At 35.3% G+C, this 24016-nt stretch overlaps 1 protein-coding gene across 16 annotated transcripts in view; it reads left to right on the forward strand.

The window, feature by feature from the left end:
• FUT8 (fucosyltransferase 8) overlaps nucleotides 1-24016 on the forward strand; it is a 312310-nt gene that overhangs the window by 68624 nt on the left and 219670 nt on the right. For 5 of the 16 annotated variants that reach the window (XM_045060078.1, XM_045060079.1, XM_019833146.3 and 2 more), the window contains exon 3: nucleotides 19418-19471. The exons of 10 other annotated variants lie outside the window; for them this stretch is intronic. The gene's annotated coding sequence lies outside the window, so the exon portion shown is untranslated. Of the gene's footprint in view, nucleotides 1-19417; nucleotides 19472-21174; nucleotides 21196-24016 lie in introns of those variants that run through there. One more of the 16 variants, XM_045060077.1, reaches the window with a different exon arrangement.

Raw genomic sequence — 24016 nt, forward strand, 5'->3', positions numbered from 1 at the left:
GCATCGGGCTTGAGCTCACTACCCCCAAATCAAGAGTCACATGCTGTACCAACTCAGCCAGCCAGGTGCACCTACTTTAAGTTCTTTATAGTTTTGTTTTATTCTTTGGAGTTCTTTACAGTTTTAAGATGGGAGATAAGATCAACTTTTAGGAAGGATTTTCAAGGGTATTGATTGAAAAACAGTGACTACTTCACTAAAACTTAATAAAATTATCCCCATTTTCAAAAAGTTTTCTGATAATTCTAAGTTCTAGTTAGAAAGGTTATCCTATGTTATCTCTTTCATAATGTTTCTTGGTAAGTATTATTATATGCGTGGTAATAGGATTGACTTTTATGATTAGATTTATTCCAAATAAAAATTATTCCTAAATATGAAGCTTTTTTCTACTTAAGTATGTGCTTTTTTGTTGTTGTTGTTGTTGTTACTCTTGATATTTCCCTGGACATTTAGGTTAGTCAGGGTGTTTGTGTGGTTTAGAATTGCTGTAGGGAGCATAAGCTATAGAGTAAGGCAGGTATGGTCTGATTCCTGACTTGGATACTAGCTAGGCTTGGGTAGTTCACTTAGACATTTAGTTAGAAGACCAGGTGTTTGTAAAATGTTGAGAGCACTCTAAGGGTACTCTGTGATATTCAAATGCTTGAGAGCTCTGATTGTTCCTTGTCTTTCTTTTTGGTCAGTAGAGGTTGGAAGTGCATTCACAGTCACAGAAATCTTTGTACGTATGCTTACTATTCTGAAAAGAGATTCTGTCTTCCACTGTATATAGTTATGTATCTTAGATACTTCAGTTTTTAGAGAAATAGTGTTACTATGGTTTAGGGTCTGAGTTACTGGCTTGAGGAAATTTGATATAGGCAACTTCAGAAGAGAAGATAAATCTCATTTAAAAAATATTGCTTACTGTGCTACCAGTTAGTAATGACTTGTAATATGGAAATATTCTTAAAAATTCTAGGAAATAGGCACCTAGGTGGCTCTATTGAGTGTCTGATCTTGATTTTGTCTCGGGTCATGATTCTAGGGTCTTGAAATCAAACCCTGTGAGCCCGTTTGAGATTCTGTCTCTCTCCCTCTGACTCTTCCCCGGGTTTGTGCTCTCTCTCAACAAACAAACAAATAAACAAGCAAAATCCTAGGATAATTGTACTTTCATGATGGTTTATTACGTGTATTTTGTATTTTGGGAGTTTTAAAGGGGAAGGGGATCTGTTAAAAACATATTGGATTCTTTTGCACATTAATAAGTTACTTGGCAGTTTGAATAATTGTAAATGAAAGTAGAATTATTATTAATTTAATTTAATTTTATTTTATTAATTAACTAGGCTCCACACCCAACCTGGGGATTGAACTCACAACCCCTAAATCAAGAGTCCTGTGCTCAGGACCGAGCCAGCCAGGTGCCCCGGAAGTAGAATTTTCATTTTATTTAATTCTAGATTCTAGAGGACACTTTACAAAACATTTAGTCAGTCAATTAGTAGAGTGGTACTTTTTATACTTACTGTTAAGTTAAAAACTGGAATTTGTAGAGTGATAGTATTCTACATGACACTTTATCAAAGAGATTGTATTCATTGACAGCTTCATATAAACTCTTCCTGACCACTCAGTGTAAAATAAATATCTAGTTTTTATCATATATTGTGTATGACACTTTATGTGTGTGTGTACATGTGTTTGTATTTGTTTATTGAGTATTTTCTTACCAGGATGAAAGTTCCATGAGTTTTTTTTTTTTTTTAATCAAAATATTTATTAGATGCTTAACTGTACATGGCCTGAGTTGTGAATGGGCTTTGTTAAAAGCTTGAGTGCCTGGCTAAACCCAGGAAAACTGCCTCCTTTTCATGTTTACAGAGCAGCTACTGCTGATAGTTGGGCCAGTCCTATGGCCTGCAAAGGAGGGGATGAATATACCAGAGCAGGATTCTGCTAAATTGGAATGGAGCCAGAGTTAAGGGCGCTAAGCCAACCCTTCCAGCCAACCCTTCAAGATATATCCTGAGCACCTAAAATAGCACCTGATACTTAGTAGGTGATCAATGAATATTTGATGGAGGATCTTTCTTTTTTCTTATTTATTTATTTATTTATTTATTTATTTATTAATTATTTGTTTTTGAGAGGAGGAGTGGCAAGGATCAGATTTGAGTGAGATATAAATAACTTTAAGTTATTCATTTTCTTTTTTTTTTAATTTTTTTTTAATGTTTATTTTTTGAGAGAGAGATTGACATAGTGTGAGCATGGGAGGGGCAGAGAAAGAGAGGAAGACAAGAATCTGAAGCAGGCCCCAGGCTCTGAGCTGTCAGCACAGAGCCCGACGTGCTCGAACCCACGAACCGTGAGATCATGACCTGAGCCGAAGTTGGACATTCAACCGACTGAGCCACCCAGGCGCCCCATTAAGTTATTCATTTTCATAAAGACTATGCTGGGAAAGCATATTTGCATAATGAAGGAATACATTTCAATGTTTAAAAAATGAGAATTAAGAACTCATTAGTTTTAAATTTTTTTTTTTAACGTTTTTATTTATTTTTGGGACAGAGAGAGACAGAGCATGAACGGGGTAGGGGCAGAGAGAGAGGGAGACACAGAATCGGAAACAGGCTCCAGGCTCCGAGCCATCAGCCCAGAGCCTGACGCGGGGCTCGAACTCACGGACCGCGTGATCGTGACCTGGCTGAAGTCGGACGCTTAACCGACTGCGCCACCCAGGCGCCCCAAGAACTCATTAGTTTTAAGCCTTGCTAGTTTTCATCATTGTAACCTGTTAAAGGAAAATAGAAATTGTGATAATTAAATTAAAAATTCAAGAGAAATTTTGATTGGTAGAGTGATAATATATTTGTAATAAAAATTATGATTAAAATTTTAGAAAAATTGCATGCCATGAAATCTCCAAAAGTTAAAAAGTCAAAGTAGAGTGAGGTGTGACGCCTGCAGAAGTCCCTCCAGCCGAGGTATCGTGCTGTGGTGAAGAGAGATGGATTTGTCAATCCTGGAGTTGAGGTTCTGCCTACCTGAGGCTGTTGCTGTGTGGAGACCCTGGGTGAAGCCACCATCAACATATCTGACTAGGAGGCAAAACCTTCAACTGAGGACTTGGGGGATAAGAAAGAAGGAGAATACATTAAACTCAATATTGGATAGGATAGCATTGAGATTTGCTTCAAAGTGAAAATGACAACTCATCTCATGAAACTCAAAGAATCGTACTGTTAAAGACAGGGAGTTCCAATGAATTCACTCAGGTTTCTTTTTGAAGGTCAGAGAATTACTGATAATCACACTGCAAAAGAGTTGGGAATGGAAGAAGATGATGTGATTGAAGTTTATCAGGAACATATTATTAGTGAAGTTACCTTAAATAAAGTTCCATAGGGTTTAATTGTCCTGCTAAATAAATCTTATTACTTTGTTATGTAGAGTTATAATGATTGATTTAAGGGATTACGAATGAGTCATCAATGCTTTTCTCTTGCAGTTAGTGATTTCAAACCTTTTTTGTGTTGGTAGCAATGAAAAATTACTTAAGTCCTCGCTGGACGTGAAGAAACTCAAAGTTGCCTTTGGTTGTATCTTCATGAAATGTGAACGGTAGATTAAATTGTCTTTTTACTAATATAAACACAAAAAGAACTAGTCTAGATTTTTTTCTTGGCTTGTATGTCATTTACAGTTTTTTCCCCCTGAAGATGTACTCCTCATTTCAATACATGTTAAAATTGATGAGTATACTTAATATGTTTTAGTGGGCCTCCTCATCAGTCTTACTAGCCATATTTTAGTGCTCTCCAGCCACATATGACTAGTGATTGTTATATTGGGCAGTGTAGATATAGAACATTTCCTTCTTGCAGATATACCTGATATAGACATTTTTTCTTACAGATTTTAATGATTCAGGTAATTATGATTTTTCAGGTAAGATTCTCAGTATTTTTTGTAAGACATTTGTACTATGAACTATATTTTGATTATTATGTTATATCATGGATACTCCACTAATTTTTGTTATTCTGTTTTAAAATGTCATTTTTATCTAATTTTGAGACTAGCTTCCATTTTGTAATATAATTTAATGGGAAATTTTGAGATAGTAACTAGAAATTGTCCTTACAGGTAACACAGAACATTAATCTTGTTAAGTGAGGTAATGAATAGAACTGTGAAAATTCATTTTAAGGCTTTTACTATCAGTATTTTAGGAATGTGGAGCTTTTAAAAGCTCTTCTAGCTCCTAATGTGTTTTCATTAAACATGATAATAATGTATTTGTCAGTATAGTACTGGGCTTATAAAAGTTGCTGATTAGATGTTAGTTCTTTTAATACATAGATTTGATGCATGGTTCCCAAACTGGATGATTGTAAGAATTCCCTCAGGAGTGTTTTTTAAAAATACAGATATCCAAGGCATATATATTATATAACATATGTATTAATGCATACAAAGGATTTTGTGCAATTATTCCTTAGCATTAACTCCTTGGGATAGAATTGTTGGCTCAAAAGATTTGAATTATTGTTTAGATTTTTGATTTATAGTAACAAATTCCCTTCAGAAAAGTTGCACCAATTTACAAACTTTTCCTTATATTTTCTCTACACTGGGTATTATTCAACTTTTAATATTTCTCAGTTGATTAAAAAATCTCTTGTTTTAGTTTGTAATTGATTGTGAGCGCAAGTCAGCATTTTTCATAATTTTTTTAATGTATTTTGAGAGAGAGTGGGGGGGGAAGGCGAGGAGAGTGCGAGATGGGGAGAGGCAGAGAGAGAGAGAGAGAGAGAGAGAGAGAGAGAGAGAGAGAGAGAATATCCCAGGCTGTCAGTGCAGACCCTGACAAGGGGGGCTTGACCCCAGGAATCCTGATCACAACCTGAACCGAAATCAAGAGTTAGATGCTTAACCAACTGAGCCACCCAGGTGCCCCTGCCTGTTTTTGCTATCTGTTCTTGCACACACCTAAGCCTCTTAGTTTGATCAGCAGTAAGCTGAATGATAGGGATAGAAGGCAAGACTAAGAAGAGGAATTGGTGTTCAGAAGAGTGGGGTGATTTTGGTTATTGTGCCTGGTACAGATAGGTGCAAAAATGTTAAATCTATCACAGATCTACAAGATTCTTGTACGTATTTCCATCCATTGTCTCGTAAATGGTATCTTTTTGGAATGTTCCTTTTCAGTTTGAGAGTGGAGGAATTGGCTTTAAAATTTTCTTACATTAAAAAAACCAAATATTTTGTTACTGTTATTTAAAAACCATTGATTATATTTGTTTCTGGTTTTTATTGGAATCAGTTTGAAATAATGCCATTAATGATGCCATCTAACACAACTATTTCTTTTGATTTCTTGCCTATGTGTAAATATGATAGACAGAAATTCTTAATTTTGGGGACTTTTTATCTTTGTGTCAGTAGTGCCTCATAGTATCTGACCCTGTAAAAGAAAACTCATTTCCTGTAATTACAACACTTCTGACACCAGATGTGTGGGTTTTCCACACCAAGCAACTCTTTAATTCTCTGAGCATACCAATGAGTAGTTAGCACAGGCCCCAGAGGTTAGAGGCTCAGTCCCACACAACTACCCTTCACTTTGGATGCTAGTTGCAAGCAGTGGGTAGCTCACACTTCTGTCTGACTTGACTACAAATTGGGAGGGGTCCCATGACTTCCTCCTCAGGTTTTTTAATTGGCTATTATGACTCACAGAACTCAGAAACACTTATGTTTACCATCTTATTACAAAAGATATAATTAAAGATAACGATGAACAGCAGGATGAAGAGATACATAGGATGCAGCCCAGAAGGATCCTTGAGTGCACAGCTGCTGGCACATGGATGTGTTTATCAACTTGGATGCTCAACCCTGTATTTGGTAGAGGGTTTTATTGCACAGGCATGATTGGTTATTAAGTCAGTGTCCAGCTGGACACTGGAAGATAAAGGGTGGGGATGGAAGTTCCAAGTTTATAATCAGGGTTTGGTTTTCTGATGACCAGACCCTATACTGAAGCTATCCTGGAGCTCACCAAGAGTAGCCTCATTAGAACCAAAGATGCTCCTGTCAGGAAATTTCAAGGGATTTAGGAACTCTGTGTAAGTGGTGTGTGTCCCTGTGGGCCGTAGACAATTGTGTTCAGTCTGAATGGGGTCTTGTAGAGGGGTTATAGGTGCTGGCACTGTCAAGAGCCCTTCTGAATACTGGGGGGCTCTGGTTTCCACGTGCAGAATAAACTGTTGACAGTTTATTATCAGGCTGAGGCTTCAAGGTTGCAGGAGGATTGTGTTTTTTTCTGAGTGATTGGGACAGCACCCCACTAGAAGTCCTCACCTACATATTCCATACTCCTTCCCACCAAGTCCCTTCTGTAAACTGTTGGAGAGCCTCTTTCTACTTCACTGACCCTTGAATGTCCTCTACTGAAAAAGCTTAGCATGGTGCTCGTGTTAAAGGAGGAATACTTAAAGGGATTTTGTTGTTTATCACAAAACATACCTTGAAATACTCATTCAGAACTGAGGGGCAATAAACTGATAACTGACATATGGGTAATATGGATATCCATTTGGATGGATATGGATAACACCCAAATTTGTTTACACAGTCACCTGTTGATGGACAGTCTGAGTTCTTTCTAGTTATTGGCTCTTAGAAGTAAACTGCCATGAACATTAATATATAGGTTTTTGTATGGACATATATTTTATTTTTAAAAATTTTATGTTTTTATTTATGTTTGAGAGAGAGACAGAGAGAGAGAGAGAGAGAGTGAGAGAGCATGAGTGGGGGAGGGGCAGAGAGAGAGGGAGACACAGAATCAGAAGCAGGCTACAGGCTCTGAGCTTCAGCACAGAGCCCAACACAGGGCTCGAACTTGTGAACCATGAGATCATGACCTGGGTTGAAGTTGGATGCTCAACCAACTGAGCCACCCAGATGCCCCTGGACATATATTTTAATTTCTCTTAGGTAAATATCTAAATGTGGAACGACTGGATCATATAGTAGGTATTTGTGTAACTTTTTAGGAAGTTGCCAAATAGTTTTTCAAAGTGCCTATACCATTTTTTTGTTCTTGCTGGCAGTGTGTGATAGTTTCTCTATATCTTATCAACATTTGGTATGGTTATTCCTTTTAATTTTAGCCATTCTAGTAGGTGTAAAATGTTATCTACTTGTGTTTTAATTTCCATTTCTCTAATGACTAGTGACATTGAGCATCATTTCTTGTGTTTATTTACCACTTGTATATTTTCTTTGGTAAAATGTGTGCTCAAATCTTTTACCCATTATTTTAATTGGGTTGTTTTCTGATTATTGAGTTTTGAATGCTTCCTATATATTTTGATTCTATGTATTTCAGAGGTCTCCTGGATGGTGGCTTATCTTTTCATTCTTTTAACAGTCTCTTTTGAGGAATAAAAACTTCTAATTTTGATGAAAGTTCAGGCTATCCATTTATTCTTATCTGGATCATGTTCTTGTTTTTGTATCTAAGATATATTTGCCTAATGCAAGGTTATAAAAGCTTTCTCCTAAGATATCTTCTGGAAGTTTTATGGTTTTAGGTTTTATGATTAGTGGTATGATGCATTTTGAGTTAGTGTTTTTTATGTGAAGTGAAAATTGAATAAGGGTTCTTTTTTTTTTTTTTGCATTGTGATATCCACTTGTTCTAGGACCATTTGTTGACAGGCCATCCTTTACACTTTTGCCTAAAATCAGCTGATCATATATGTCTGGGTTTATTTCTGATTACCTAATTCATTACTGATCTCTTGCCTGTCTCAGTGCTACTACTATTTTGATTCCTGTGGCTTTATAAGAAGTCATGAAACCAAGTTGTGCTACTCACCTAACTTTTTTCTTCTTTTTCAGTGTTATTTTGGCTATTGTGCTGGTTATTGATTTATTGCATCTTAGCTCCAGATTTTCCCTTTTTGCCTGTTCTGTGAAAATGGATCTGGCTTTTTTAGTATTTTTCTTTTGCCAGCTGGCATAGTGTTGGGCTTTGTCAATAGAGAGTGCTGCAGAGACATTGCAGGAGGAAAAAGTTTTGCTTCTTGGTTTCTGTGTGCTTGCTTGGCAAGCTCCAGCAGCATACTCAACTTCTCTAGAATCAGCCCACATGGCTTCCTTAGTGTACAGTTCTTGCCGTATGTGTGACTTTACCAGCACTAAGCTTCTTTAGTGCTCAGAGGGCCGCAGTAACCCAGCAGCCAATGACCCAAGGCTAGCTTCTCTTTGTACCTCTCGTGTGGGTTTGTAGCAGAATGCCTTCACGGGACGCTGCCAGATAAATGGTTTTTTCTAGCCCCCTTATGAATGGATTTCTGCCAAGTTTCTCAAGGCAAATTTCCAGCAAGTTCTGCTGGCATGGCACCAGAATGACTTATCTGTCATTCAGTGAGACAAGGCTGTGCTTTCTCCGACAGGGTCTGATCTCTGCCCTGTAGAACGGCACTCTTGTCTCAGCCCTAGGAGGTGTTAGCCGCTCTTGTATTGTCTTTGCTTCTCACTAGTTAATTGTTGTTACACCGAGCCCTGTTATAGTTAATATTCTTTATACTTAACTTTCCCTTTTCAAATTTCCTTGTGACTTCTCTTTTCTGATTGGATCCAGAGTGATGCAACTGTTCTAGGTTTTTTACATTTCCATCTGAATTTTAGAAGCAGTTACTAAATGTCTGGAAAAAAAAAAAGCCTACTGGGATATTCACTGAATCTATGCATAAATCTGTGGGAATTGCATTGGAATCTATAGATAAATTTGGGGAGAATTTACCTCTTAACAGTAGTGAGTCTTTTGACCCATGGATAATGTATCACTGTTTATTCAGATTTTCAGTTCCCTTCAGTAGTGTTTTACGGTTTTATTATACAGATTTTTCCCAGATTTTGTCAGATTTACGCCTAAGTGTATTATATTTTTTATGTTCTTATAAATGGTATTGTTTTTGTTAAAAATCCCACTTTTGAGTTGTTCATTGCAAACATATGAAAATGCAGTTGGTGCTTATATCCTGCAGCCTTGTTAAATTCATTTTCTGGTTCTAGTTTTTGTTTTGTTTTGTTTTGTTCTGTTTTTTTTGGCAGATTCCATTGGATTTTCTACATAGATAGTCATGTCTTCTGTGAATGAAGAGAGTTTTACTTCTTTAATTCCACTCTGGGTGCCTTTTATTTCTTTTTCTTTGCCTGACTTCATTGGCTAGATGCTCTGGTATAATGGTAAATAGAAATGGTGAGAATGGATATTCTAGTCTTCTTATTTTAGGGGGAAAGCATCTATTCTTACACAAGTATGATGTTAATTATAGATTTTTCATAGATACCCTTTATTGGATTTATTAAATTTGTTTCTATTTCTAGTTTGCAGAGACTTCAAATCAGAAATGGATATTGAATTTTGTTAAAATACTTTTTTATGTGTGTCTGTTGAGATGAAAGTTACTATTTTTTTATGTTTTAGCCCTAGATAATGCAAGTGTCTGTTATTGTGCACAATTTTGTTATTTTTTCCCCCCAAAATGACCCTATTCCCATAAAAAAGTCAATTAATTTGCATGTAGAATACCTGGGTTTAAAAAATACTTTATGTGCAATATTATTTCTAATTGGTTAAAACATACACTACGCTAATAACAGTGGAGTCTAATTATTGAACTGTGATATGAAAAAAATAGAGAAAAATCTGACAAGTGTCCAGAAAATATCTACTGAAGAATTGTGATTGAGTACAATTGTTTTAATTCTGAAGTTATGTTCAGCATTACTAATGGGAGACAGTTAGCTATAGGATACTTGAGGATCATTAGTGAGTGCTTAGGAAGAAGTAAAAACAATAAATGAATTACATGAAGAAAATTTTAAAGCATAGAGGCTTGCTTAGGTAAAGATTGAAAAAAGCAGTAAGTAGACCTAACAGAACACAAGGGGCTCAGAAGAATGCAGTTATTTCTTATAGCAAGTACTTGGAGTTAAAGCAATGTAGCTGGTGGTTTTGGTGAAGTGGAAAGAATTGCCCTGGGATAATTGGATTTAATTCCTGTACTTACCACTTCCTAACTGGGTAAGTTTCTTAAACTAAGTTTCTGATTTCTCATCTGTAGAATGAACATAAGAATATCCCAAGGGTTGTAATGAAGAATAAATAGAATCAGTTACATAAAAGTGCATAGTAGTGTAGTTAGGTGTTTAATAAATGTTTGTCTTTATTATATTTTTTAATGACCAGTGGAAGCTTTTCTATTCTGTTGCCTATTTCCCTGGTGATTATATTTAGTCACAGAAATAGTGCCCACAGTTACTTTGAAACCCATCAAGAAAATAAAAAATGAAGCCAATTCCTGCTGCTTTGACCTTCTGTGTTTTCATAGTTTCAAAGAAAACGAAACAGAGCACTGTCAACATAAGACTGTATTAGAAAATGCTCTGAAAGAAAGTTCTAACTTGAGGAAGGATGGCAGAATTTTTTATAGGGCATTAGCAGGAGGGGTTAGGCATAGTTTGGGGGAATAGTTGGTCAAGGATGGTTCTCAGAGAATTGATCTTGTAGAGTAGCAGCCATTGAACAGTTTGGATTTTATCAAGAATTTTAGGGAGAATCAGCTGTGGGGGTCAAGGACGTGAGTGGACCAATGGCAAATTCTCAGGTTTTTAGTGTCTGCACAGTAGATTTTTCTATCATTGGCTCTTGCTGTCTTCTCCCCCTCTACCCCTGCCACCCTAGTATAAGGGCCCTTCCATTATCCTGGTCATGATTTTAGACAGCTTCTAGCTCTTGATCTTAGAGGTAATATCTTTATGAAACTATAAAATACAAGGAATTAAGTATTTCGTAGAGCTGGAAAGTTCTTTCAGTCTTTTCTTCCTGCCCTCTTTGCATTGTGTTTTGGATTCCGTTATGTAGCTGCTCTGCAGTAGAGGAAATGGTAACGTATGATAATGAAAAACTTCAAAGTAGTTTGAAGGCTGGAAGGGAGATTTGAAATGCTGGGAGATTTGAATAGGGTTTTGCAGCAGCTATTTTAGTTGATGACACATCTTCAACTTAAATTGCAATTCATTTTTTTAAAAAGTTTGCCTTATATTTCTGTGAGGATTCTAGTAGAAGTCAAATGAAATTATTTTTGATAGCTGGTTTGTGAATGTTGGTATTTACAGCCAACCTTCCAAAGCCTACCTTGGCTTTCAGGGAGCTCAGCTTGTGACTAAATGGATCATCTCTTTTCTTGTATCTATTTAATGCATTACTGGTTTCTAGCAGCTGATACTTAACATTGTTCATTCTTGAGTGTGGTGCTTCATGTGATTTCTTTTCCTTTATGAGGTACTTTTTGACTATAGGTGGATCCATTCTCCTGTATATATAATCTGTGCTTTGAAATTAAATTATCCTTGTCCTTTTTGAATACATAAATCCTTTTATTATCTGATAGTTTGCTCTTGCTTTGTGGCTTCCTGTGTCCCTTTTGTAATGCTTAGCTTTTAATTTAAATGCAAGATTGCCTTAGTTAGCATCCAAGGAAGACTTTGGCCTATTCAGACATTGAGAAAATATGAATATTTGACCACTATATTTAGGATTATTGGGGCTTTTCATTCTAATTTTTAGAATATAGAAAGTGAGGCAAGTTTCTTATTTTTTCCTAATCAAGCTCACCATAGACCTTGTACTTTTTAAACTGGCTTGAATGAAAGAAATACATATATGAAGAATGGCATATCTGCTATTTCTACATGGATGTACTTACCATAACTGTGGAAAATATATTTGATTTACTGTGAAGCTCTCAGGGTAAATGTTTAAGATATAATCAATATTTTAGTATTTTCATGTATAGTTAAGCACTTTCCGTAAATTATGATAATGTTATTTATGGTTTTATTTGTTCTGCAAAATATCACAAAAAGTTCCATAATGTGGCTTTCTTTTTTTGGTATTCAGAGGAAGTTAGATAAGATTTATCTACAACTAAATAGTACGTCACTGGTGAGAATCTTTTCTACCTATTATTCTACTTTTTAAATCTCATTCTCTTCCACTCATAACATTTGGTGATATGATACAAATGCCACTGTCATAGCTTTCTTTAATTTTCTGGAAAGTATCTTTTATAGTCTCCATATCTTTAAATCTTGGGAACTCTGAAAAGCTTCTTTATCCTTTATTTCTTCTCAAGAAAATACCTTCATTTATTCTTGATGTTTTTGTAGAAATTCCTGCTACCCACAGATAGAAATAAAAACATGCAATGTAAAATCTCAGTCATTTAGAGCATTTTAAAAATTAACAAATCAATTATTTAAAAAGTTCCATAGATTTGTGATCTTTTTCAGTTTTATTCTGCTTTATTGAAGTATAATTGACATATATTGTAAAATATTTAATATATGCATAATGGTGAGTTCATATAGTCTCTCTTAGTACTTATATAATGCAGTATTATCAACCATAGCAATCATGCTTTACATTAGATCCTCAGACTTTATTCATCTCATAGCTGGAAGTCTGTACTCCTTTACCACCCTCTCCCTGTTTCCCTCATCACCCAGTCCCTGGCAACCACTTTTCTACCCTCTGTTACTATGAGTTTGATTTTTTTTTTTTTAATTTCACATATAAGTGATACCATGTAGTATTTTCTCTCTCTGTGACTTATTTTACTTAATATAATACTCTCAAGACTTATTCATTATGTTGGAAATGGGAGGATTTCTTTTTTTCCTCATGAATGAATAATGCATTACACACACACACACACACACACACACACACACAAACACACACACACTCACATACCACATCTTTATTCATTCATCTGTTGATGGACACTTGGGTTGTTTCCATATGTTGGCTATTGAGAATGATATTGCAGTGAACATGGGAATACAGGTATCTCTTTGAAATCCTGTTTTCATTTCCTTTGGATGTATACCTAGAAGAGGGATGTCTGGATCATTTGGGTAATTCTATTTTTAATTTTTGAGGAAAACTCCATACATTCTCCATGGTATGCTGCATCAGTTTACAGTGCCACCAACACTTGTTAAAGCACTTTTCTTTTTGATGAGAGCCATTGTAACATGTGTGAGGTGATATCTCATTGTAGTTTTGATTTGTATTTGGTGATGACTAGTGATGCTGAGCACCTTTTCACATACCTAATAGCCATTTGTAGGTCTTCTATGGAAAAAAATGTCAGTTTTTTAATCAGGTATTTTTGTTTTGTTTTGTTATTCAGTAGTATGAGTTCTTTGTATATTTTGGTTATTAACCCGTTATCAGGTATATGGTTTGAGAATATTTTCTTCCATTCCATAGGTTTCCTCTTTATTTAATTGGTGATTTCCCTTGCTTTGCAGAAACTTTTTGATAAAGTCCCATTTGTTTGTTTTTGCTTTTGTCACTTTTACTTTTGGTGTTTTGAAGTTGAAAACATCATTGTCAAGACTGATGTCAAGGAACTTGCCCCCTATGTTACCTTCTAAGAGTTTTATCATTTCAGGTCTTTATTCTTGACTTGTCAAATATTAATTGACCATATATGCATGAGTTTATTTCAGAGCTCTCTATTTTGTCCCATTGGTTTGTGTGTGTTTTTTTTAAGTTTATTTATTTTGAGAGAGAGATAGTGTGGGAGGGGCAGAGAGAGAGAGAGAGAGAGAGAGAGAGAGAGAGAGAGATAGAGAGGGAGGAAGGGAGAGAATCCCAAGCAGGCTCTGTGCTATGAGCAGAGACGCTGACACTGGGGTCTGTCTTGCAAACCATGAGATCATTACCTGAGCTGAAATCAAGAGTTAGATGCTTAACAGACTGGACCACCCAGGTGCCCCATCTTTTTTTTATGTCAGTATTATACTGTGTTGATTACTATAGCTTTGTAATATAATTTGAAATTGGGAAGTATGAGGCCTCTAGATTTGTTCTTAAGATTGCTGTGGCTCTTTGGGGTCTTTTGTGGTTCAATACAAAATTTATGATTTGTTAGTTCTGAGAAAAATGCCATTGGAATTTTGATAGGGATTGCATTGAATTTGTAGATTGCTTTAGACTATTTGGCCATTTTAGCGATATTAATTCTTCCAGTCTGTAAGCACAGGTTTTTTTTTGTACTTTGCATTTATTTGTGTCTTCTTCAGTTTCTTTCATTAGTGTCTTATAGTTTTCATGTACAAGTCTTTCACCTCCTTTGCTAATTTATTGCTAAGTATTTTCTTTTTTTTTTTTTTTGATGCAGTTGTGAATGGGATTTTCTTAATTTCTGTTTCTAACTTGTTCTTAGTGATATTTGTATATTGTATTTTGCATATTGTATATTGCATCTTTACTGAACTTGTTGATTGGTTCTAACAGGTTTTTTTTCTGTGTGTGTGTGTGGAGTGTTAGTATTTTTTTATATATAATATCATATTACTGCAAATGGTGAGTTCTATGAACTCCTTTCCAATTTGGATGTCTTACTTCTTTTTCTTGCCTAATGGCTCTGGCTAGGACTTCCAGTACTGTGTTGAATGAAAGTAATGAGAGTGGACATCTTTGTCTTGTTCCTGATCTTAGAGGAAAAACTTGCAGCTTTTCACCATTGAGTATGGTGTTAACTGTGGGCTTGTCATATGTGGCTTTTATTTTCTTGAGGTATGTTTCCACTATATTCAGTTTGTTGAGAGTTTTTATTATGAAAGAATGTTGAATTTTTTAAAATATATTTTTCATCTATTGAGATGATAATATGAATTTTATCCTTCATTTTGTGTGTGCTATATTACATTTATTGATTTGCCTATATTGAACCATTGTTGCATCACAGGAATAAAACCAACTTGATCATAGTGAATGATCTTTTGAATGTGTTGTTGAATTCTGTTGGCTAATATTTTGTTGGGGATTTTTGCATTCATGTTCATCAGGGGTATTGGCCTGTAGTTTTCTTTTTTGTAGTGTCCTTGTTTGGTTTTGATATCAGGGTAATGCTGGCCTTGTAAAATGAATTTCTTCCATTCTCTTCAATTTTTGGGAAGATTTTTGAGAAAGTTTGGTATTAATTCTTCTTTAAATGTTTGGTAGAATTTACCAGTAAAGCCATCTGGTCCTGAATTTTTTGTAGGGAGGTTTTTGATTACTTATTAAATCTTGTTAGTAAATGTTCTGTTCAGATTTTCTATTTTTTCTTGATTCAGCCTTGGCAGGTTGGTGTATTTCTAAGAATTTGTCCATTTTTTAGGTTGTCCGATTTGTTGGTGTGTAATTGTTTGTAGTAGTCTCTTATGATCTTTTGTATATGTGTGATACAAGCTGTAATGTCTCTTCATTCATTTATGATTTTATTTGAGTTCTTTCTCAGTTTTCTTGGTTGGTCTAGCTAAATGTCTATCTTTTCAAAAAACCAGCTTTTAGTTTCATTGATTTTTTTTAAAATTTTTATTTCATTTATTTCTATTTCATTCCTTTCTTCCTTTTTTTTTTTTTTTTCTTCTTCCTTTGACTAACTTTGGGCTTAGTTTCATTTTATGTTTCTAGTTCCCTGATGTGTAAAGTTAGGTTGTTTATTTGAGTTTTTTATTATTTCTTAATGTTGGTATTTATTATTTTGAACATCCCTCTTAGAAATGCTTTTGCTGCATCCCTTAAGCTTTTGTATTGTGTATTTCCATATTAATTTGTCTAAAGATAATGTTTTTATTTTTTCTTTGATCCATTTGTAGTTCAATAGCATGTTGTTTAATCTTCACATATTTGTCAATGTTCCAGGTTTCTTCTTGTAATTGATTACTAGTTTGATACTATAGAAAAGATGCTTAATAAGATTTCATTTTTAAAAATTTATTAAGACTTGTTTTGTGGCCTAACATGTTGTATCCTGGAGAATGTTCATGTGTACTTAAGTATTCTCTTACTGTTACAATGTCTTATAAATTTCTTTTGTGTCCATACGATCTAATGTGTAGTTTAAGTCTTAAGTCCAGTGTTTTCATATTGATATTCTTTCTAGATGATCTATCCATTTTTGAAACTGAGGTATTAAGGTTTCTACTATTATTGCATTGTTGTCTATTTCTCCCTTCAGGTCTGTTACTATTTGCTTTATATATTTAGGTGCTTCCATGTTGGATAGATAAATATTTTAAAATCCTACAACCACTTGTTGGATTGACCCCTTTAGTCTTATATAATTACCTTCTTTGTCTCAAATGCACTCTTTTGCTGGGAATGCTATTTTGTGTGATGTAAGTGTAAATATTCTTGCTTTCTTTTAGTTTTCTTTTGCCTGGAATATCTTTTTCCATCCCTTTCCTTTCAATCTGTATATATCCTTAAGACATATAAGAGAACTTAGTCCCTTACATTTAAAGTAATTATAGATGGATATGGACTTAACTGTCATTTTGTTAATAGTTTCTTGCTGTTTTGTAATTCCTTTGTTCCTTTTTTAAATCTCTTTGTGATTTGATACTTGTCTATAGTGGTGTGCTTAGATTTCTTTTTGTTTACCTTTTGTATATATGTTACAGGTTTTTGCTTTCTGGTTACCATGAGGCTTATGTAAAACATTTTATATTTGTGATAGTCTGTTTTAATTTGATATCAACTTATGTCAAATGCATACTAAAGCTCTCTTTACTATACCTCAGTGCATTTTGTTTTTGATATTATAATTGACATCTTTTTACGTTGTGTATCCATTAACAAATTATATTATTTTTGTCTTTTAGGCTTCATATTAGATTTACGAGTGATTTACCTACCTTCGTTACGAATTATGTTAATCTGATTTTAACTATGAACAGTATTTACCTTTACCAGGGAGATTTATTCTTTGTTTTCTTGTTACTAATTTGTTTCATCCTTTTGTTTGCAGCTTGAAGAAGTCATCTTAACATTTATTACAAAGCTGGTCTAGTATTGATGAACTCCTTAAACTTCTACTTTCCTAGAAAACTTTTTATTTCTCCTTCAACTCTATAGGACAACTTTGCTGGGTAGAATATTTTAGGTTGGTAGTTTTTTCTTTAGCACCTTCATTGAACTTATTACCTGCAAAAGTTTTTCAGATTTTGCTGAAAAATCTGCTGGTAATCTTATTTTACATATGTTTTTACATAACATAAATTTTTCTTTTGCTGCCTTTAAGATTCTGTCCTTGTCTTCAACTTTTGACAATTTAATTATAGTGTATCTTGGTTTGGATTTACCTTGTTTGAGATTCTGTGGGCTTCCTATATCTGGAGGTCTTTTTCTTTTCCTGTGTTAGGAAAGTTTTCAGCCATTATTTATTTGAATAGGCTTTCAGCCCCTTTCTCTTTTTATCAGGTAAATCACTTCTTTCCCTTTTATTAAGATCTGTTTCAGAGGTTTCATTTTTTTTGTTTGTAATATATTTCTCTGTTTCTTCATTTTTCTTAATTCTCTGTGTTGGCTTCTGTGCATTAGATAAAACAGTCACATGTCCCAGTCTTGATGGAATGGTCTCATGTAGATGCTGAATCTTATTCAGCCTGGCCCTAGCTCTTGGTTGTTTCTCAGACCTTTGTGGTTGTCCAAGCTGCCTTCTTCATGACTCCCAGTAGTTGAGAGTATTTCAGGATCTTTCAGTGTCCTCAAGTGGAGGATCAGTCACCACCTATATGCTGGCTGAATGAAAGCTGGACCCTCAGGTAGCAGCTTAAAAAAAATTTTTTTTAATGTTTATTTTTGAGAGAGACAGAGACAGAGTGTGAGTGGGGGAAGGGCAGAGAGAAAGGGAGACAGAATTTGGAGCATCCTCCAGGCTCTGAGCAAGCTGTCAGCACAGAGCCTGATGCTGGGCTTGAAGTCACAAACTGTGAAATCACGACCTGAGCCAAAGTCGGATGCTTAACCAACTTAGCCACCCAGCTGCTCCTCAGGTATCAGGTAGCAGCTTTTAAGTATGCAAGTAGATGTGTCTTTCAGGGCAAGACTGGGATCTGGGTGTTTCCCTCTCTTCCCTTTGTTCTGAGCTCTGGGGGTTAGCCAATTAAGAAACTTAAGAACTATTTGTTTGCTTTTGTCTTATGGGACCTGTGAATGCCATCCTTGCTTGCTTCCAGAACCAAGCAATCAAGTAGTGTATCCCCTGGGTAGAAGCCACGGTACTCAGAGTGCCAGATGTGTGTACAAGCTCCTTCCAGGAAGCTGTTTGTGATTTATAGTGATCTACTAGGGGAATGCACATTTGGTGTCTGCTGGCTTCCCAGTTTTCATGCAGGACTGACATCCGTCTGTAGATGTATGCTAAATTAGAAGCCTCATCCTCTGGCAGCAGCTTTTAAATTATGTAAATAGGCTTCTTTCTGGGAATGACTGGGGAGATGGGTGTTTCTGTCTCCTTCCTGTGTGTTGAGCCCTGGGGAGATAGCTAGTTAAGAACTATTTATTTGTTTGCTACAATCCTGTTGAGGATTGTTGAGTCTGCTAATGCAAGACTCACTGGCCACCAGAGTTGGGCTATCACAGGGTGTGTCTTTTGGGCAGAAGTTGCAAAGCCCAGGCACCAAATGTGTATGCAAATTCCTTTCAGGAAGATACCAGTGACTGGTTGCTGGGCAGAGAGAGAACACAAAGATGGTGCCCACTGGCTTTCTTGGTCTCTAGAGAGAATTACAGCTGATCCCTAGATGTGTGTTAAATGAGAAGCCTTACCCTAAGGCTGCACCTTTTAAGGTAGCCAAATAGGCCTGTTTCAGGAAAGGCTGGTAGATGGGCATTTTTGTCTGTTGCCTCTGTTCTGAGTCTTAGACGCATAGCCACAGTGAGTCCCTGAAGCCCACCAAGAACTGTTTATTTGCTGTAGCTTTCTGGGTCTTGGGAACACAAGCCCCGATGGCTTTTAGAGCTAGATGTTTTGGGGGCTCATCCCTGAGTTAGAAGTCTTAAAAGTTGGGGCACTAGATGTGGGTTGAAACCCTTTACTCCTCAGGGAGAAGCTGGTGGTTGTGAATTCCCTCTCAGTTGTATGTCAGTCTGCTGGGAGTGGGGTTTATGGAGAGAGTGTTTCTCAGCTTCTCCTACCCATTCAATGTATGTTTTTTCTTATTTGTCCTTTGGATTTCTTTCAGCAGGACTTGTTTCATGTTTAGCTGTAGATTTAATATGTCTGTGAGAGGATGTGAGTTTGAGATTTTGTTGCCATCTTTGACTAGAATCAGATTTGTGATTTTCAAATGTTATCCCTTTGAACGAATAACAATATAGTGAATTAACTGGGATGCCAGTGATGTCTAAAATATAACACATAAGTGAGTCTTAAGAGGTATATAACTTCATTTTCTGCACGATGTAACTTTTTTAGTAAATATACCATTAGAAAATACAGTAGTTCCAGTAGTTCCCCCTTATCCACAGTTTTCCTTTTCATGTTTTCAGTTACCCAGAGTCAACCAGTCTATAAGCAGATGACTCTCCTTCTAACGTCAGAAGGTCAGTAGTAGCCTAATGCTTTGTCACAGTGCCTGTGTTGTTACCTCACTTTATCTCATCATGTAGGCATTATATCATCTTACATCATTACAAGAAAAGGGATGGTAAAATGTATTTTCAGAAAGAGAGGCCATATTCACGTTATTTTTATTATGGCATATTGTTACAATCTGTTTTATTTTCAACTATTGTTAATTTCTTACTGTGTCTTGTTTATAAATTAAACATCATCATTGGTCTACATGTATAGGAACAAACATAGTATATATAGGGTTTGGTGCTATCTGCACTTTTAGTCCACTGGAGGTCTTGAAATGTATACCCTATGGAAAAGAGTGGAGGGTAGACTATGGTATGTTTGGAATGATAGCAAAAGGCTGCTTTGTGTTTATTGAAATCGTACATAAATCTAACTTGTGTCATACTCGTCTCATAGTTACGTAAAATAAATGGCATGGTGAAAGAGAAGAAACATAAAATGAGAGTTTCTGCAAAATTACTGAAGGAAAGAAGTGCAGTGTACTTTCTAATGTACTTTTCAATGTTAAAAAAAAATTGAGAATTCCACAACTCAAGGAAGTTGAGAAAGCTTCTTACGCTTATGTAACAATTTTTAATCTATTAGTTGCAGAGCAAAAACAATAGGAAATTAATTTTATATAAAAAATAGCTTTTAACTATGGAGTCCTCCTATCATTCTTCAGTTTGTTAAGCCTACTTTTGGTTGTTATTATTAAAAAAAAATGTAATTAGGCAGTTACAAGAAAGCTTCAGAACAGCTGTAATTACAGCTGCAGATTTAGTCAAAATAGGGGTTTTGAAAGGCTCCTCACTCTCCTTTCGCATCTCTTTCCCTTACCCCAAGTAACCCAAATTTAGTTGTAAAAGTTTTGGTGAGCTCAGGATTCCCGAAACTGGAGTGCCATATGTTTAACTGCATGCAGATGTGATGATTATATGTGACTCTTCATTAAGGTTTCTGGAACCTTTTTAGTTCTATTGCTCTATGCACAGTTAAATGATTTTTATCAGCTTGTTTCTGTATTTAATTTTATAGATATACATGTATTCCAAACACACTTTAATGATTTTTATCAAGACTCTGGCATCTGCTAAAACTATTTATGGGGATAATAGTTTTTATATTCTAAATTTGACGTAATGTTGATATTATTACAAGTTGACTGGAAATATCTGCAAAACCTTACATCTATGTTTTTCTTCAAATTTTACTTCAAAATTTTTTTCAAAAATATTTCTTCAAATTTTACTCTATTAGGAAATTGACTTTAACCTTGTCTAAAAACAATTTGGTAAATCTGTTAATTTTTGGAGCAAGTTCTGTTATAAACAAGAAGTTAAATATACATCCTTGTTGGTCGTCCTCTGATTCTCTCTTCCTGTGGCTTTATGATTTAGGGATATAGATGTCATTCTAAGGTCTAGTTTTCAATTAGTCAAGGATTGGATAAAAGGGTTATGAAAACCGTGGCTAAGAGCAAGGTTTGGGGCCAGTCTCACTGTCTCAACTAATTGCCATCTCTTTTGCAGATGTTAGTTATGAAATGTCGATCATGAGCTACATAACATAACTTCGATTCTAACCATAATTTTTCAGGGTTATATTTTCAGAATTGGTTTAAAATTGTAGTCATTTGCTGTTGAATCACACATAAGGAAATTCAAAGAGTCTTTTGCCAAAGCTAACAATTCAACACTTTCAGGTAGGAAAGCAAATGAAACATATCTATATGTATATACCACCATGTTAAAAAATGTATGGTTCTTACCTTTAAGTACAGTGGGTAGAAAAGGTGCAAGTATGTGCATTAATTTAAGAAATCAACTTTTAGAGGGTGAATAAAGTTGGATTTAAATCTCCAGACTTAGGAAGTCTTTAATTAATTAATTAATTAACTTTATTAAAATTATTTTTATTTATTTACTTATTCTGTCCAGTATTTTATTTATTTATTTATTTTAATATAATTTGTTGTCAAATTGGTTAACCTATAGTGTGTACAGTGTGCTCTTGGCTTTGGGGGTAGATTCCCTTGGGAACTCTTTAGATCTTAAAGAAGTTCCAAAGATCTAGACCAATTTTCTTATTACACACAAGGAAACAGATTCAAAGAAGTTGAATTACATTAAGTCATTGGTTAAACAGATTTATAGGACATTCTAAATATGAACTCAGGAGTGACGAAAGGTAGCAAGTTAACTTTGCTGTTGTAATCTTGGATGTCAGCTAATGTTGATTGATTGCTCATTGTAGGTGCTTTTAGAGAGAAACTGCCAGTTCTTTCCTCACATGAGTTTAAGTGGTAATATCAGCAGGATGTGTGGACTTATATAGTAGGGTATTTTTAGAGAGAGAAAATTGAACCAAAGCCACTTCAGAGAATACTGGTGAATTCAAATGAATAGTTAAATACGTTCATTAAGACAGAGTAAAGAAACTATATTTACAAAATTACATAACTTTTTTTTTTTTAAGTTGAGAGAGAGAGAGAGAGAGAGAGAGTGTGTGTGTATGTGTGTGTGTGTGTGTGTGTGTGTGTGTGTGTGTGCGCGCGCGCGCGCGCGCGCGCATGTACACACAGGTGGGGAAGGGGCAGAGAGAGAATCCCAAGCAGGCTCCCTGCTGTCAGTGAGGAGCCCAACTGGAACTCAGACTCACGAACCTGTGAGATTGTGACCTGAGCCAAAACCAAGAATTGGACGCTTAACTGACTGAGCCACCCAAGGGCCCCCAAATTGTATAACTTTTAAAACATAGATTGGCTTATTTGAGATTGAGTATAATTTTAATGATGAAGATATGATTAATTATATGAAGTAAGAAACTTAATAGAAACTTTTAGGAAGGAAAATAAAACTTTGAAACTTTAATAAGAGAGGAAAAATGAAATGTGAAAAATAATTTAATTTTATTTAAGAACTGGCTATCCATTTATCTCATTACCAAAACTTACTGTTGTCACTGTCTTTTCTTTTGTCTTCTTCCTTCCTCTACTGGTTCTCTCTGAAAAAGGCTCATGTTGTAGTGTGGTGTGATACAGTTCATGCAATTCTGGCTTTGTCACCAACGACCAGCATGGCCTTGCACTAAAAGTTTTCCTATTAAGACATACAAAAGTGAATGAGTTTGAATAAGTTACGTCGATTTATGAGCTTTAGTTAAGGTACTTCATGAAAAAGGAGACTAGGTCTTGGATGTGACTATAGGATTGTTGAGACAATCAGATGAACTCACATGAAAATGTTCTAAAAACTGAAGATTTCACAAAGGCAAATGATATTGTTTTTATAACTGTTGTTTTCAATCCAGCATGACAAATAGTTGAGTATCCAATATATCAGAACGAGGGTTGTGGACTTTTGAATTCAGGAAGATATAGTCCTTGCCTGTAAGATACGTTTAGTGTAATTTGGGGAAGAAAGAAATAAAATACATAATGCAAATGTCTACAGTGTATGACAGAATATGAAGAGGGTAATGAGAGGCTGACCCAGATTTTGGCTTAAGTTAAAGAGCTACCCACCTGAATCTTCTCAAAGTCCTTAAGACTTGGTATGCTACAAGTGACAAATGAGCATTTTGACCTTTTCTTATATATCTCCTGCTTTTTTGAGCCTTTCTTTAGGTAAGAGTGGACAGATTTTTAACTTATGTTGCAGTGTGATGAAAGTCTAAACTTGGGCTCTCTAATAGTTGCAGGTGGGAGCTTGTTGATTTTTTAGGTGTACAGACATGAATCAGTAGCTGAGTCAAAGTGCCACAAAGAATGTACAGTTTTAGATTTGATGAGTATTGTCAATGGGATAGGTTCTAGATTTTAACATCTGGGTTGGATACCTTGACAGGGACATAGATGATTAAAGTGAAACCTGGGAGCAACATTTATTCCAACCCTGTTGAAGATATCTTTTACAGGGTCCCAGAATTGGCTTGACTGTTTCTCATAGTAAGGAATCTATTATGTGATGAAGTACACTTTCTTATATGGGCTCTTGTGTTTGGAATTCTTTGTTTTTATCAGATCAAATAACCTTCTGCTCCATCTGCTGTTCTGTATTTTTTACATTTATTTTAATTGTAAATTACATTTACATTTTTTACATTTATTAGACAACAGGCTTGAAACAGAAGAGAACCTGCTGATGGATAGCCAGAAACAGAAGAGGAGAATGATAGGTTCAGGAGGCAGATCTAAAAAGGAAATAGTGATAATAGCTAATACTTATTAACAGTGAAGTTCCAGGTGCTGTTCTAAATGCTGTTCTCATATAATAACAATTTATTGTATTGATATTTTAATATTAAATATTAGGTTAAATGAAAATTTAATGTTAAATGATAATAATAATTATCATTATTACAGACGAGGGAGCTGAGCTATAGTGCTTTGCACAATGAGAGGCAGAGTCCACGCTAGTGGTATTTGGTTTTAAATACCAATCCCTAACGCTACCACATAATGCCTATTAGAGATAATCTGGAGGCCCTTTGGGGAAAAATTCTTAGCTTCCCCTTCTCCAAGT

This window comes from Felis catus, chromosome B3, assembly GCF_018350175.1.
Source record: "Felis catus isolate Fca126 chromosome B3, F.catus_Fca126_mat1.0, whole genome shotgun sequence".
NCBI lineage: Eukaryota > Metazoa > Chordata > Mammalia > Carnivora > Felidae > Felis > Felis catus.